Source organism: Taudactylus pleione, unplaced genomic scaffold (assembly GCF_031769625.1).
Source record: "Taudactylus pleione unplaced genomic scaffold, aTauple2 ptg000597l, whole genome shotgun sequence".
NCBI classification, from domain to species: Eukaryota; Metazoa; Chordata; class Amphibia; order Anura; family Myobatrachidae; genus Taudactylus; species Taudactylus pleione.
In genome coordinates, this window is record NW_028284999.1 from 1,205,001 (window position 1) to 1,221,401 (window position 16,401).

Below are 16,401 nucleotides of genomic sequence, written 5' to 3' on the forward strand. Positions count from 1 at the left end.
CCCATCCCTGCTCTTTGAGATCTATTAAGGCGGCTCCCAATTAGTTGATGCGGATTTTAAAAGTTGCAGTGAGGTATTGAAGATGAATATATTTTAGATGGGTCCTGAACCTTTTCTTAAATAATACTATCCATGTGCCTGTAAGCCTTTTGTATTATACCATATCAAGCCCTTTCAGTATAAAACGGGTGAAAGCAGAGTACAATAGCTTGCATAAATCTACATCAAGAGCAGACACAGTATTATCATCTTTCCAGTCTTGTCGTGGTTTGTAAACGTTTACTGAAGGAGAACTTCGCTACCATCTGTCCCATACGGTCTACATCACATCCGCGATCTCTTTTTTTGCAATACAACTCATCGAGTGAAAAAAATATATATATTGGGATTGCTTATCCTTTTACAAATTATTCACATAACTTAGAAAGAACTAACCTATTCTAAACATGGAAGGTTCTGTGACAGTTGGGGAAATGTTCTGATAATAATTTTTCCAACAATTCTAATTTACAATAAGATCTATCTGTTATAACATATAAGGTGATGCTATGTTTGTGTGTGAGTCTGGTCAAAGGTTAGTTTCATATATAAAACACACTAGAGACGTATAAACACTTGAAAATAACATCCATCTTATAGTCCCTTCCGATGTCATTGATCTAGTACTTATTAGACAAATATGTGTCATTTGGGACCATGAGATGCCGCTGGTCAGAATCCCGACACCCATAAGGAAAAAAGATATGACTAACCCTTACCCCTAACCCTCCCTTCCCTGGTGCCTAACCATAACCCAACACCCTCCCCCTTAGCCCTTAGTGCCTAAACCTTACACTCCCTCCCCGGTGCCTAAACCTAACCTCCCCCTCTTCCTAGTGCCTAACCCTGCACCCTAACCCTCCTCCTAATGCCCGTACTTACCTTTAGGATGCCGGCGGTCAGGGTTCCGGTGCCAGGGATCCTGACGCTGTCGGGATTTTGGCGCTGGAGTCTCGCCTGTTGGCATCCCGCATGCCAGTATGCTGACTACATCCCGGGACCATTCACACCATGCTGGACAATATTTTAGATATTAACGGTCACCTGGACCTGTGTAGTGGCTTACAATCTCCGTCTTTTATATGGTCACTGAAGTCATCTGTGACTCCTAGTTCATTTACAACTTATAGTAGGGGGGCAGGTTATCCCAGATATACTAAAACATACAGTATATCCCTTGTATCTTTTTATACACCCATAAATAAATGATTTTTATTATTTGTCCTTCACATTATCCATTAGTGTTTAGTGTGTATTTGGTAAAAGCCTTCATAGATACTTGGAAATAAGTGTCTATTTTTGTGTTGTTTGTCTGTCCTGTGTAATTTTATTGTATGTATTTTCTTCTCTGTTCTTTGTCCTTTTAATGTCTGCAATGTGTTGTCTTTGGTTGGTTTCTCTATGTTTCAGAAAAAGATTGTGGGGATGGCTCTGCCGGTTAGTGCACAGATCACCATGCACCACCCAGCCAGCTGGGTATAGTAGTGGCTGTTCTCATCTAAACCGTGTCAGAAGCCTAGTCTAGATCTCACAAAAAGCAGATGAACAAATCCTTCATTTGTTTATTGGCGTTCCAATGGGTCACTGTGCGTCCTTAGGTTTGTTTAAAGATAGTGTATATATTGAACAGCATATAAATAGATTTTTTCTATCTCTTTTGCAATGTGAAATATTTTTAAGTCTCCGCCACAAGACCAGCAAAGTGATTAAGGTGAAAATATTTGCAGAATCAGCGTTAGAACAATGAAGCTGGTCAACGTACAACGCTCCCTATCGTGTCTGCTAATAGGCATGTCGATCGCACAAGGCCTCGGGTCTTTGTTTTTAATGAGCTTAATGTGGTTACGCGTCCAGCTCTGACAAAAAAATAAAATAGGTAAAAAATGTGATTTTATTATGGCAAATACTTAATTACTGTACAATGGGTATAATTCTTAGACAGATTCTCTGTTAGCCATGAATGTTTGTAATGCGTAGGTCACTGTTTTTTTCACCATTCATTTTAAATATGCAGGAATAGAAAATAATTTGCAGATTGCCATTTACTTTTATTCAGCTCCATTCTGTCACTTATTTGGCTTAACTACAGACATAACCATACGCTGCCTTTCTAATGTAAGGAATTGGATGATTTCATTGGAGAATCTGTGTTTCCCCATATCCTGAATGATGCTTTATTATTGTATTGTTCAGTATGTATTTCTGTGATTCCAACTGCAGCTCATGTTTTCAGGATTTCTGTCAGTGGAGACTGAACCAGCCAAGTAGGCTAAGGGGTATATTTACTACATGACGAGTTTTCAATTAATGTTTTGCATTTAATATTATTGCAGTTTTAAATCCCACCATCGTAACCGATAACAAGTGGTGGCTTGTAAACCAGCAGCATTGTTAATATTTCCCTAAGTCTCCATTGGATGATAAAAGAAACCTTGAAAACATAAACTTTTGAGAGGGTGGAAGGACTGGATTTGTCAAACACACACACACACACACACACACACACACACACACACACACATATTAGGGGTGAGCGGGTCCGGATTTCTGAAATCCGAACCCCCCCGATCCGAGGCCGATCCGAGTCAGGCTCGACTTTTCCCGCCTGACTCGGATCTGAAATCGAGGCAAAACATCATCATCCCGCCTTACGGGTCTCGCGGGTTTTGGATCCTATATAAGGTACCCGCGTCGGCGCCATTTTCTCACACTAGTGTAGTGTAGTGTTGTGCAGTGTAGTGTTGTGCTGCGCTGTGCTGCTGTTGTCCATAGGGGCTGTGTCCACTCCTCCAAAGTCCATAGGGGCTGGCTGGACTGTGTTGTGCAGTCAGTTGTCCACAGGTGTCCACTCCAAAGTTCTGTGCAGTCCCAGTCCTAAAGGGGTGCTGTAGTGTTGTCCAGGGGGTGCTCTGTCCATCAGGGGTGCTCCCCCCAAGTGCAAAAAAAATAAATATGTTTTCTGTGTTTGTGAATTGTGTGCACTGTGGCTGCACGTGCATCAACAACGGAGCAGCGCCAAGCGTGCGCCTGTGTCCCATTAGTAAAGGGCCGGCTGGCTTGTCCGTTAAAGGGTGCTGTAACCCCCAAAGTACACTCCAAACAAAATAAAAAAATATTTTCTGTGTTTGTGAATTGTGGGCCTGATTCAGAGCCGGACGCTCTGACCAGAGCGCTCGCTCTGAATCAGGGCCCTCCTCCATGAAAATGGAGCGTCCTCCTGGACGCTCATATAGCTGTGGGTGACCACATCGGGCCTGCGGTAGGGTCTCGCTGCCGCAAGTCCAGGAGTGATTTTGGCTCTATCAGAGCCAAAGTCACTCCTACTGACATCATTACTGATGTCAGTGGGGCCGGACTCAGACGGTAGGCGTTCCCATGGGAATGCCTCCGTCTGGCCACCACGCCCCCGGCATGCCCACCAAAGGGGGATTGCTGTCAGTCACCATCGACAGCACGCCCCCTTTGGTGCGAGAACCCGAGCGACGTATTTCTCGTCGCTCGCCGGGTCTCGCGCATGCGCACGACGGAGCTCCCTCCATCAAGCGCATGCGCAGTCTAACAACATCGACCCGCTAGCGAGCGAACTTTGCTTGCGAGTGGGTCTGAATGACCCCCTGTGTGCACTGTGGCTGCACGTGCATCAACAAAGGAGCAGCGCCAAGCGTGCGCCTGTGTCCCATAAGTAAAAGGCCGGCTGGCTTGTCCGTTAAAGGGTGCTGTAACCCCCAAAGTACACTCCAAACAAAATAAAAAAATATTTTCTGTGTTTGTGAATTGTGTGCACTGTGGCTGCACATGCATCAACAAAGGAGCAGCGCCAAGCATGCGCATGTGTCCCATAAGTAAAGGGCCAGCTGGCTTGTCCGTTAAAGGGTGCTTTATCTTGCCTCCGTAAAGCCAGTTTGTGCAGGGACACATTAATTGCCAGCTTGTTTTGTGGGGGCCCAAACGAACCAATCATTTCAGCCACAGTCATGTGGCAGACCCTGGCGCTGAAATGATTGGTTTGTTAAAGTGTGCATGTCCTGTTTATACAACATAAGGGTGGGAGGGCCCAAAGACAATTCCATCTTGCACCTCTTTTTTTTCTTTGCATTATGTACTGTTTGGGGCCTAGTTTTTCAAACTGCCATCCTGTCTGCCACTGCAGTGTCACTCCTAGATGGGTCACGTGTTTGTGCCGCCCACTCGTGTCACTTAGCATAGTCATCCAGCTACCTCGGTGCAAAAAAATACAGATCCAAAACACAAAACCCAGAACCCAAAACACGGAAGAGTGGTTTTGGCAAAACCAATCCAGATCCAAAACACGAAGAAAGATCCAGATCCAAAACACAAAACACGAAAAGTGGCCGGTGCACACCCCTTATATATATATATATATATATATATATATATAACTAATCTAGAAGTACAAAAAGTCAGATTTATCTTTAATAATTTTCCCTCTTGTAATGAACCCAGTGATTATTTAGTTAAGCAATTAAAAGGAAACCACATTTGCTTATTTCAGGTGACTACATATAAATGAGAAAATGTTTGCACCTGTCAGATTAAAGCTTGTAAAATGTTTAGGCTTTAAACTGTGTTCTCGATTGTTATGGTCAACATGCCCGTGACACTAAATAGTTTGTAATTTTGCTTGTCAGGCATAATCATTTTTTTTTCTACTTCAGGGTCCATAGAAGGTCTACAGGAAACTTTGGGGTATAGGTGATGAGAAATAATGGATTTTTCGAGAAGTTTTTACCTTTTCAGAGAAAATAAAGAGAGCGCTCTGCATCTAACAGAAATGATAATTAATCAATTTATTAAAAAAATGAATCATTGCATAGTATCCAACACATAGTGTCACAAAAAAACATACAACAACACACATAGTTATACTAACCAAGTATAACTGCAGCTAAAAAAAATAAAAAATTAAATAAAAATAAGAATAGAACAAAAAACTAACAAAAACATATATTTAAATACAACTATTGCACATCATGTAGGAATCATTGGTTCTTTCCAGATTTAGTATATATAGTATTAGTAACCGTAGTTAGTGATTAAATAATTATTAATAATGATAACAATGTTAATAATGAAATCCATATGAAATCCATATGAAAATAAATAAAAAAATAATAAAAAAATAATAAAAAAATACAATAATAAAAATACTGATATTGAATAATACATACAACATTTAAACCAACCGTAATCATCTGTTGAGACATTAGTACATTTAAGATTTTAATCATTCCTATATTGTCACTGGTCTATTAATCCTTATCTCTAATCCAAATATATAAATATAAAGCAACTTTTCATTCATATAAAGATAACCATAGTCAATTCATAGTATGGTACTCGTTCTAAATCTGCATCACACAGGAAAATATACCTGAGATTGAGAAACCTCAAGAAACCCCAAAAGAAGGAGTTAGAAAGAAGGGGACCTAGTGCTCCAATTTGAGAAAATCGAGGAAAGCTAGTTGGCATTAAGTTCTACAGTGTCATTAAGACCTGAAGGTACCAGAGTGTGTAACCTAAAAATCCAATATGCCTCCCTTCTGCATCTAGCAAAATGATCTCCTCCCCTAGCAGTAAGCTTGATCTGTTCTATTGCCTTGATGTTGTTCCACATTCCCCATTGTACATTCTGCAATATGTTTATATAGAGTGTTGTTCTTAGCCTGTTTTCTGATATTTCGTTGATGTTCCATATATCTAATATGCAAAGTTCTCGTGGTTCTGCCAATATATTGCATACAGTACCACATCCGCATTCTAAAATATATATTACAAATATGGATCTACAGTTGATAAATGAGTTAATCTGAAATTTTTCAGAGGATACTTTAGATTCGAATTCCATTGTTTTCCTATTTGTATGTTTACAAGAATCACAGTTATTTTTTCCCCATTTGTGAAAGCCTTTAGGTTTTTGAGGGATCCAGGAGATTCCTTCTTCTTTATTTATGATATTATTTTTATTTTTATCATTATTTATACTGTTTTTGGGTTAACTAGACTTGGGGCTAACTTTAGTTTTTTTTTTCCCATCAATAAATTTTTATTGAAAATAGGCAAAAAAATAATAATAATGGGAGTACAGAAAAAAGAGAAGGGGACATAGAGGGCAAGAGAAAAAGAAACAATAAAAATAAAAAATAAAAAGTAGGTAAGTAACAGGATATCCATATATATTAAACAATTATCACAATACTAATACATAACAGATAGGCAGACTAGGCGTCTGAGTCTCCTGAGGGGAGTTCATTTAGATTACAAGGGGAGGACGGGGTTAGTGGGGTAGGTCTCGCAGGGCTAGGGAGGGATCTAGAGGTAATGTAAGACCAAGAACATCCTTTATGAGGGAGAATACATCTGACCAGAAAGGACGTAAAGAGGGGCATTCCCAAAACATATGAAAAATTGTGCCTTCAGAGTAGCAAAGATGCCAGCAAAATTTAGAGACCGTAGGCCATATCCCATGTAATCTGGAAGGGGTCAAATACAATCTGTTTAGGAGTTTAATATGCATTTCAGTGTGATTAGTGCATTTGGATAGGGAAAAAGAAGATAGATTAATAGATTCCCATTGTTTAAGGGTAAAAGAGCATTGGAGATCAGTTTTCCAACAGAGCTGAACAGAAGATTTAGTCATCAGATCAGCGGGAGACAACAATAAATACCAAAAAGAAATGGCTCCACGGGAAGAGAATCTAGACAATCTGTTTAGAATTTGGTCTGGTGGTGTTTGAAACATAGCAGGGCCAGTATCTAATTGAGCTACCCAATGTTTAAGTTGTAGATAATAAAACCAAGCTGATGGGCCGAATTTAAATTTGACACATAGGTCAGAGAATGAAAGAAAAGAGGACGGGGAAAAAAATTCTGCTAGAGACTCAATACCCAATCGCATCCAATAAGACATATGGAGATTGGGAAGAATGCTTGTAGAGATACGGTCCTGGTAGGGAGAGTGAAATTAAAATGAGTCAGGAGCCTAATATCCCATATCCTTAGGGTATCAAAGGCAGACTTGGGGAGTGATGGGAATTGTGGGCGTAGTTGTTTAGGTAACCTTGAAAAAGGGCACATTCCAGGTCTACCCAAGACCGTGTGGGGGGGAAGAAACCAATCACATAACTGGGAGAGAAGGGCTGCTTCATGGTACCTACGCAGGTCAGGGAGAGTGAGGCCTCCCTGTTGTCTAGAGCGAATCATGCGATTATAATCCATTCTGGGAGCTCTATGCTTCCATACATAAGACAACATCAGTCTTCGCATTTGCTGTAACATCTTGCAGGGTATTACATATGGAATAGCACGAAACATGTTCATCAGTTTAGGCAGTAACATCATCTTGAATGCCGCTAGGCGGCCTAACCGGGAGACCTCGAGGTTCATCCAGGCGGTGGCTAAAGTTGTCAACTGTATCAACAAGGGGACATAATTAACATTGTGGACATTATGGATAGATGAGGGGATAGAAATTCCCAGATAGGACAAAGAAGAGTCCTTCCAAGTAAAAGGAAAGCGTCCTTTCAGGGTTTGAAGAATTGAAGGGGGTAATATTGAAAGATAGGGCTTCAGTTTTAGTTGTATTTAATTTATAATAGGAAGCAGCACTATAGCTGTTTAAAATATTGTGAAGAGGAATCAACGAGGTCTCCGGGTCAGTCACAAACAATAAAACATCATCTGCATAAAGGCACAATTTATGAGAAGTGTTACCTATTGAGAGACCAGGGAATTCAGGGGATGAACGAATCATTTGAGCAAGGGGTTCTATAGCTAATACAAATATTAATGGAGAGAGAGGTCATCCCTGCCTAGTGCCGTTAGTTATCTGGAAAGAGTTGGAGAGGAAGCCATTGCTAAAAATCTAGGCTGAAGGGCCAGTAAAACAGCGTTGATGGAACGGAAAATATCACCTTGAAGTCCAAACCTGTAAAACACCTGGCGCATATAGTCCCAATGGAGTCTTATCAAATGCTTTTTCAGCATCCAATGATAGGAGGAGAAATGGTAATTTGTTATACGAGACCCATTCTACCAAATCTAGAACTCGACAAGTATTGTCAGGAGCCTGACGTCCAAAAACAAAGTCCACCTGGTCAGGGTGTATCAACTGAGGGAGCATTGGATTCAGACGATTAGCAATTAATTTAGCATATATTTTTATGTCCGTGTTAAGAAGTGCTGTAGGTCTATAATTGTTACAGTCAGGGGGGTCCTTGCCCGGCTTCGGGATAGTCACAATTTGTGCTTCCACCATTTCGGCCAGAAAGGAGCCAGTTTTGGAAGCCTCCAAATATAGCTGTAAAAGGATTGGGGAAAGTACTCCTCTGAACACAGAATAAAAGGAGTTAATAAAGCCATCAGGGCCAGGGGCTTTACCCTTAGGGAGTTGCCGGATTACAAGCTGTATCTCCTCCAGTGACCAAGGGGCATTTACGGACGCCAGGCCACCTTCGTCTAAAGACAAACTGTCTAAAAAGGAGGAAATAATAGGGGTTGGGGGAGGGAGGGATCTTCAGATAAGTTATATAACTTTGCATAGTATTCTGAGAACAGATTGGCAATGTCAAGGGGGTTAAGGCATCTGAAACCGGACGGAGACAAAAGACATTTAATTCTGTTATGGGCTTGGCGGCAACGAAGTTTACGGGCTAGGAGGCGAGAAACCTTATTCCCAGCAACATAGAACCTGTGGCGTAAATGAGTCAGGGCTGACTGCATACAGAGCATAAACAAATTTTGTAGCTGCTGTCGAACCTCCTGTAATTGTTTACGTAACGTCCTAGTTGGGTGGGCCTGACTCTGAGATTCCAAGGAACAAAGGGTAGACTCCAAATCACTCTGTTTTATGAGCACAAGCTTTAAGTTGAGCACCTTTTTGAGTAGAGATGCCATGGAGTAACACTTTTAAGACACACCAATGTGAAGAAATAGAAGTATACGATGGAGAATTGGTCTGAGTGTACAAGAATCCGTAAGAGCCTTCAGAATCTCTGGATCATGAAGATGGTAGTCAGGAAAACACCAGGGGCGAACAGGGGGAGAATGCTTATCCATATTCCAAGACCATAAAATAGGAGCATGATCAGACCAGGTGATAGGGAGGATTTTGATTTTTTTTGGTATATTGAATAGCTACAGTGTTATGGAACAAGGAGAAAAAGGTGTAGTCTCTCTCATCTGGGGAAAGGGTGCGCCAGGCGTCATACAAGTCAAACTCAGCTAATAATTTCTTAAAGACAAGCAAGGGGCCTACATCACGGAGGAAAGAAGGGTGTCCTTGTGGGGAGGACTGATCCAGTTTGAGGTCAAGGACCAGATTAAAATCACCCATCAATATAAGGGCACCTTGACGGACCTTAGCTATTTCTTCAAAAATTTCTCTAAGGAAAGGGACCTGACGGGAGTTGGGAGCATATAATGAAACTAGAGTAACCGGGACTTCCTCAACAATACCAGTAAGAATAAGAAATCGCCCATTTTTATCCTCAATTTTCCTATGCAGTACAAATGGGGTATTCACATGGAATAAAATAGCAACCCCATTACGTTTAGATGGGTCATTGGCAGTATAAAAAATAGGGTATCTATGGTCTTTAAATATGGAGGGCGCAGCAGAGGAGAAATGTGTCTCCTGTAAGGCCACGATATCTGCTCTATGTTGATGAAAAGTGGAAAGCGCTAATCACCGTTTATGTGGGGAGTTAAGTCCCTTGACATTTAAGGAAAAGACCTTAACCATTTTTTATCATAAAATTGTGCGAACATCTTAGATATACCTGTTACGGAAAACAAAAAAAGAAAAAAAATATATATCTGAGAAAAAGGAAAAAAAAGAGAAATACAGGGGGACAAATCAAAAAGCCCAATATATCGGGCCACAGTAGTTGCTGTGGGAAAAAAACATGGCAAAATGGTTAACATGGTGGGGGGTGGACTGTTCCAATACCCGCCCAGAGACCTCATATAAAAACAAACAAACATTGTAAAACAGGAAAATATAATGTTGACATTCCATATCTAATACAATGAAGATTAAGAATACCAGCTCTATCGGCAATAAGAGGCACAGTTTAAACAGTGCAAACAACATAACATTAACATATAGATCATCTCTCACAACCTATATTGAAAAATAAACATCGCATTTATAATAACAATCAGAATATAAAAAAAAAGTGGAATGAAGGGAGAAGAATAACAGTATATTCACATAATCTATGAGATATCACATACCAAATTTATCAGGATGCAAAGGTCCAAAACCTGTAAATACTTGCAGCTGAGAAGTCCAATACAGAGCATCTTGGAGCGAAGCGTCCCAGCAGGAACCGATGCAAAAGGAATGCCTCATCGAAAGGGGCCGAACATTAATAACAAATGGTGCTGTAATAGACTAACAAGCAGCGACCCGGTCAAGGAAGATGCATATGGCTCAGCCGATGAAATAGCAAAAGAGATTTATAAATCCAGGAATCTGGAAATCTTCACCCCACCTGGGTCCATTCCGACTGAAGAGGGGGGTTTGGAGAGGACGATGCAATAGAGACGGGAATGTTCCATTCTGATAGGAGCTTGGTACCCACTTCCAAAGACGATATGATGAACGTGGAGCCATCCTTCCGCAGCAAAAGCTTCACCGGGAAACCCCAGCGGTATTGAATATCATTATCACGGAGAGCTTTAGTGATAGGTTGGAAAGATCTGAGTTTGATGATGGTGTGGATCGAGAGGTCTGGGAAAAGTCATAGATTGTTAAGAAATTCTGTATCTTCCGCAGCTCTTAGGATGTCTTCGTTAATACGGAAGAAATGCAGGAGTAGCAGAACATATCAGGGGCTGTACGGGGTTTAGGGAGGCAATGGATACGGTCAATTAACAGGTCACAGACCTCAGCAGAGGGTAATAATTTCTGGAAAAGAGTCAGGGCAAGGTCATGGAGACCGTCATTAAGCACAGATTCTGGGACACCCCTTATCTTGATACTATTTCTCCTGGATCTATCCTCCAAGTCAGCGAGTTTATCTTTAACCGCTGTTAGCTCCGTCAGAACCGAGTTATGGGATGTGAGAAGATCATTATGGGAAGACACAAGTTCTTGCATTTTTATTTCCAAATGATTAGTTCAATCACCCACATTCATTACCTCAGCAGAGATTTGTTTAATGGAGGTTTGAAAGTCGGAGGTGAGGTCTGCTGGAAATGCCTGAAGCATCTGATGGAGCATACGAACTGTAAGTGGAGCATCAGTAGGGGGTCCAGGCTGGTTGTAAGGCTAGGTGGGGAAGTAGCCATGGAGGTGGACGCCACCGAGGTCTTCCCAGCAGTTACAGTGTCGGAAGTTTTTTGTGAGATAAATTTAATAGTAGGTGCAAGGGTAGAAAGTTTGCCTCATTTGGCAGGCATGACAGTCTTCAGAGGTCAGAGGCACAGGTGGTAGAAAAAATAAACGCACACAAAATTGTTTTAGAGATGCTGTATTCTTATATCACATAGGCAAGGGATACATATATCTCAGCAGATAGGTATGGGGTATTGTTGTAGATCACATTGGAATGATATGAACTGCAGAGATACCATCAGGGAAGCAGGAGCTGTGGAGGTCTCATGGGGGAGGGTAGAAAAGTATCATTGGAACAGCATGGAGATGTAGGGGATCACAGCCTTACAGGAAGGCAAATGGGAAATAAACAGTCAGTCACCAACCTGAGCGCAGGAGTAGAGAGTAGACATGAGAGCCTTATAGCAACTAGTAGGAGCTGGTAGAGGCCCAGGAGACAGCGTCCAGTTATACTGAAGAGAGCAGGCTGTGTTCCAAAATGGCAGCCCCCATTGATCCTCAGGAACACTTGTGCCAACCAGGGGAGAAACACTCTTGAAAAGAGGGGGTCTGGATCCAGCAGGCCAGGAGCGGAGGCTGGGGTATGTGGGTAGTGCAGCGGAGTGTAGCGGTGGCCGTGACGATGATGTCACACGGCCTGCCGGCTGAGCTCCAAAATTTAGGCTCCGGCTTCTGGAGGATCACTAGGCCGCGATTCGCTGGGTTTCACAGAGCCGTGTCAAAGTCCAGGAACTGGACCAGGGAGAGAGCAGACACACCAGGGGGGTGAGGTGAGCCATCAGGGAGGCAAAAGACCGGGTTATATTGCCGTTAACGGTGCGGGAGTTAGGAGCTCCAGGAAAGTACTGCTGCCCAGGAAGTCAGTCAGGCCAACACCCCGGCCAACTGTAGTTTTAAATTGTCCGCTTCCTGAATACTACATTATCAATTTCAAAAGGGGAAAGTTTCTTTTGATAGTTTTCTTGATCTTAAAGGCTTCTGTGTTATATTTGACAAACTTCATAGTCCTATCCTTACTAACAGATTTATGTATAGTCTTATTAGTGAGCAGGGATGTTCTCTTCATATCTTTCACTCCTTCAAAGGCATTATCCAATATAACCGTAGGGTATCCCTGTTCAACAAAGGATTGATACAAATTTTCTGCTTGTCTAGAGAAAGCTTCCATAGTCGATCAGTTCCTCTTAAGCCTCAAAATTTGTCCCTTCAGTATGTTATCTTTCCACTGTTTATAATGGCTACTTTCGTAATTGACATACCTATTCTGGTCGACCTTCTTTACATAAGTTTCTCTAAATATCATCTCATCCCTGACCGTGAGCGCAATATCCAGAAAATTGATCTCAGTGGGGTGAACAGTGCTCGTGAAGTTAATGCCAAAGGAATTGTGATTCAAATTCCTTAAAAATGATTCTAAACATGCAAATTCCATATCCCAAATGAAAAATAAATCGTCAATATATCTGCCATACAGGACCATACCCGCCCCCAGCCCACCCCTCCACACATGTAGGTCTTCAAACCTGCCCATGAAGAGGTTGGCGTAGCTGGGGGCAAATCTGGTCCCCATGGCAGATCCCCGTGTTTGTAGAAAAAATTGTGGACCAAAAACAAAATAATTGTGGTATAAAATAAACCGAATGGCTTGTAATACAAAAATCTTCTCAGTCTCCATGACCGACTCATTCTCTGAAAGGTAATGTCCATGCTTATGATCAATATTTGAGTACAATGAATCGAGAATTGCATGTTGCAAATCGATAACTTGATTTCCATTTGATGTCCTTAACTAATTGCAAAAAATGTGTTGTGTCTTTAATATATGATTTGAGATTTACTACATATTTCTGTAAAGAGCTATCAACAATAAATGACAGGTTATTTGTCATGGATCCCACTCCCGAAATAATAGGTCTCCCTGGTGGACAAATTAAAGATTTATGTATATTCGGTAAATAATAAAAAGTGGAAATAACGGGGTGCAAAGAAAATAAAAAATGAAAAATTTCTCTGGATATTGCGCCCGCTGTCAAGGCACCGTCCAGAAGCTGTCTAAGTTCCATTTGAATCATATTAGTCGGATTCCCGGGCAATTTTTGATAGAATGTTCCATCATTCAACTGTCTGTATGTCTCCTTAAGATAATCACTGGTGTTCAGGATCACGACCCCCCCCCCCATTTGTCTGCTTGTTTGATCGTAATATTTGTATCCGTAGACAGATTCTGAAGGGCTGCTTTTTCTCTCCTGTCCAAATGGCCCTGTAATGTGTTTTTATCTGCTACATCACATATTTTCCTGAATTCTTCCATGGTATATAGAAACGCTCAATGAAAGGCCCTCTGTATTGTAATGGACAGAAGTCTGACTTGACTCTAAATCTAGTAGTGACAGTTCTTTTTGCATCATAAACCAGTTCTATTTAATTTTCTTCCCTAGATTCCATAACCAGAGAATTAAGTATGGATAATGCCTCATCATCTGTTTTATTTAGGATGATAGGGGTCCCTGTCTCTCCTTTTTTATTCATAGATTTTAAGGCAAAATACCGCTTCCTTCTTAGGGTATGGACAAATCGATTGAGGTCAATAAATAGGTCGAAAAGATTTGGCAAAGAAGACGGAGCAAACTTTAGGCCTCTCCCTAAAAGTCTATTTTCCTCTTCACTGAGGACCCTTGAAGACAAATTATAAACTCCCTTCCCTCCTAATTTAATTCTACATTTTTTGGTGGATTTTCTTCCCTTTCCCCTTGTTCCTTTGGTTCTCGGTCTCTTAATCTTTTCATTGGCCAATTTGGTCTTAATTGGTTTTGATTGGGACGATATTGATGTCTAAAAAAGGGGGCTCTCGCTCTGCGATTTTTTATTTGTATCTTCTGTATCCTCCCATCTATTCTTATAATAATTGCTTTTTCATTTTTCCATCTTGGTGTATATGGAACCATGTTTGGTGATCCAAAATTCTGTAAGCTTTCATACCTATTTTTTGTGGAATATTCCTTTCTCTTTCTCTATCGAATCTAATTGTTTTATAATTATCCAATTTCTTTTGACCTTCAGGCTATAAAGTGATGTCAGTGGGAGTGCTTTTGGCTCTGATAGAGCCAAAAGCACTCCAGGGCACTCCAGGGCTTGCGGCAATGAGACCCTACCGCAAGGGTCTCGTCGCAAGCCCGACCATCTTTTTGGCCGCTCGCTATAGCTGTGGGTGGTAACCCACAGCTATGCGAGCGGCCAGGAGGCCGTTCTAAAAACTAAGAGGGATGGCCCTGATTCAGAGCGAGGGCTCTGTCAGAGCGTCCGGCTCTGAATCAGGGCCTGTCTCTGTAAGTGATCCTCTTTACTATGTCTGGTTGTGAGAGTGATATGACTAAGTTAACCCCTAATAAAGTGCTCTGTAAAAAATGTACAGCGATGTTAGGGGCAGGGGACATAGCCTCTGAGGAGTTATGTTTCCGGTGTTACACTGCCCCGGGTCCTTCTGAGGCTTCGGTCGTTCAGCAGGAGCCGCCATGGGAGTGCTTTGCAAAAGCACTAACAACCATTGCAGGGCATTTAGCAGGCCCTCCTATGTGTCCACAGTTCAGTTTTCAACAACAGCACCTTTTACCAGTGCAAAACCTTCTGCAACCTCCTACACCTTCACAGGTATTGCCCCCTCAGTGGGTTAAGCCACTCAGTTCTGACGCTGTAGAATGTCCCTCCCGTCCAGCAGTGGAAACGGAGGCGGGAGCAGAAGGAAATTCTTCCTCTGAAGTGTCGAGATGAAAGCTGTTGGTGTATCAGGTAATGGGGTCCTGCATGGGAGCAAACTGACGAAGCGTGAGACCGTGCACTGGTCCTACTGCAAGTCATTGGCTGAAACGCGTTGTCACATGGTACTCAGCACACAGAACTGAAGGCTTGCAGTAGGACCAGTGCACGGTCTCATGCTTCGTCCCCCTCAATGGGCACACTCACCACCCAGCCAATTTGAATTACAGATCAACCGTGACTTGCACATAGGGTGACGTATATACTTACGGAGAGTAACCCCCTCAGAGGGCACACTCACCACCCAGGATATACTCATATCAGCTACCAAGTGTGACCCACCGACTCGGACTTGTCACACAGGGTGACCTAATTTGTTACGGAAAGTAACTCCCTCCAAGGGCATACTTACCACCCTAACTATATTCTGATATCAGATCCACTAATACGACTTCACAGACTTGAGCTGCTGCACCTTAGTTGCTTACAAAGGAAACGTAGTACTGATCTAACACTACGGATATAGGCACCCTGAAGGAGCCATCTAACTTCCCTTGCAACCATTCCCAGTTTTGGGATTTTACATAGTGTTATTTCACATACTGGAGCATTGTGTCTACCAGGAAAATAAATATTATACTTAATTTCTAGTCATATCATTCCATTGTCATTTGTTCGTCATTACTGATTAACACCCACACAATATATACATATAATTTTTGGCTAACTACCCCAAGTGAGCGCTAAGTACAATCTCTGTTTATACTTAAACAATTTTTGGAGAAAGGACATCTCCAGTACTAAGCTGCTCCCATACTTGGGATACCCCCTGTTGAGCGCTGATCACAATCTCCATTTATTCACAACCTATATAAATGAGGCAGCTTTGGATATTGGCCTACTAAATGCCGGGGTTTCTTTGGTGGCCATTGTGGTTCCATTCTTGGAGAGCTGATATGGAATCCAAGAAGGGGTTGGAATGTTTGCCTTATGATGGTAAAGTCTTGTTTGCCCCTGATTTGGACAAGATTGTGGATACCTTAGCAGCAGCTAAGTCGGCTTGTCTGCCTTCTGCTCCAGCTTCTTCAGGAGCTTGGACTCCATCCTTTTGGACCTATCGGGCCCCAGGTAAGACAAGAACTCAGTCCTTTCCCAGGCCATCCACCGCCAAGAAATCTGCCAGGTCTAAGAAGCAGCCGAGTACCAGACGTCTGGCTGCCAAGCCTGATGACAAGCCCTCTGCTTGACGG

General features: G+C 42.0%; 1 protein-coding gene across 1 annotated transcript in view; it reads left to right on the forward strand.

Moving 5' to 3' along the window:
- Window positions 1–16,401, forward strand: part of LOC148480777 (low-density lipoprotein receptor-related protein 1-like) — a 363,634-nt gene that overhangs the window by 279,629 nt on the left and 67,604 nt on the right. The gene's annotated exons all lie outside the window — the stretch shown is intronic.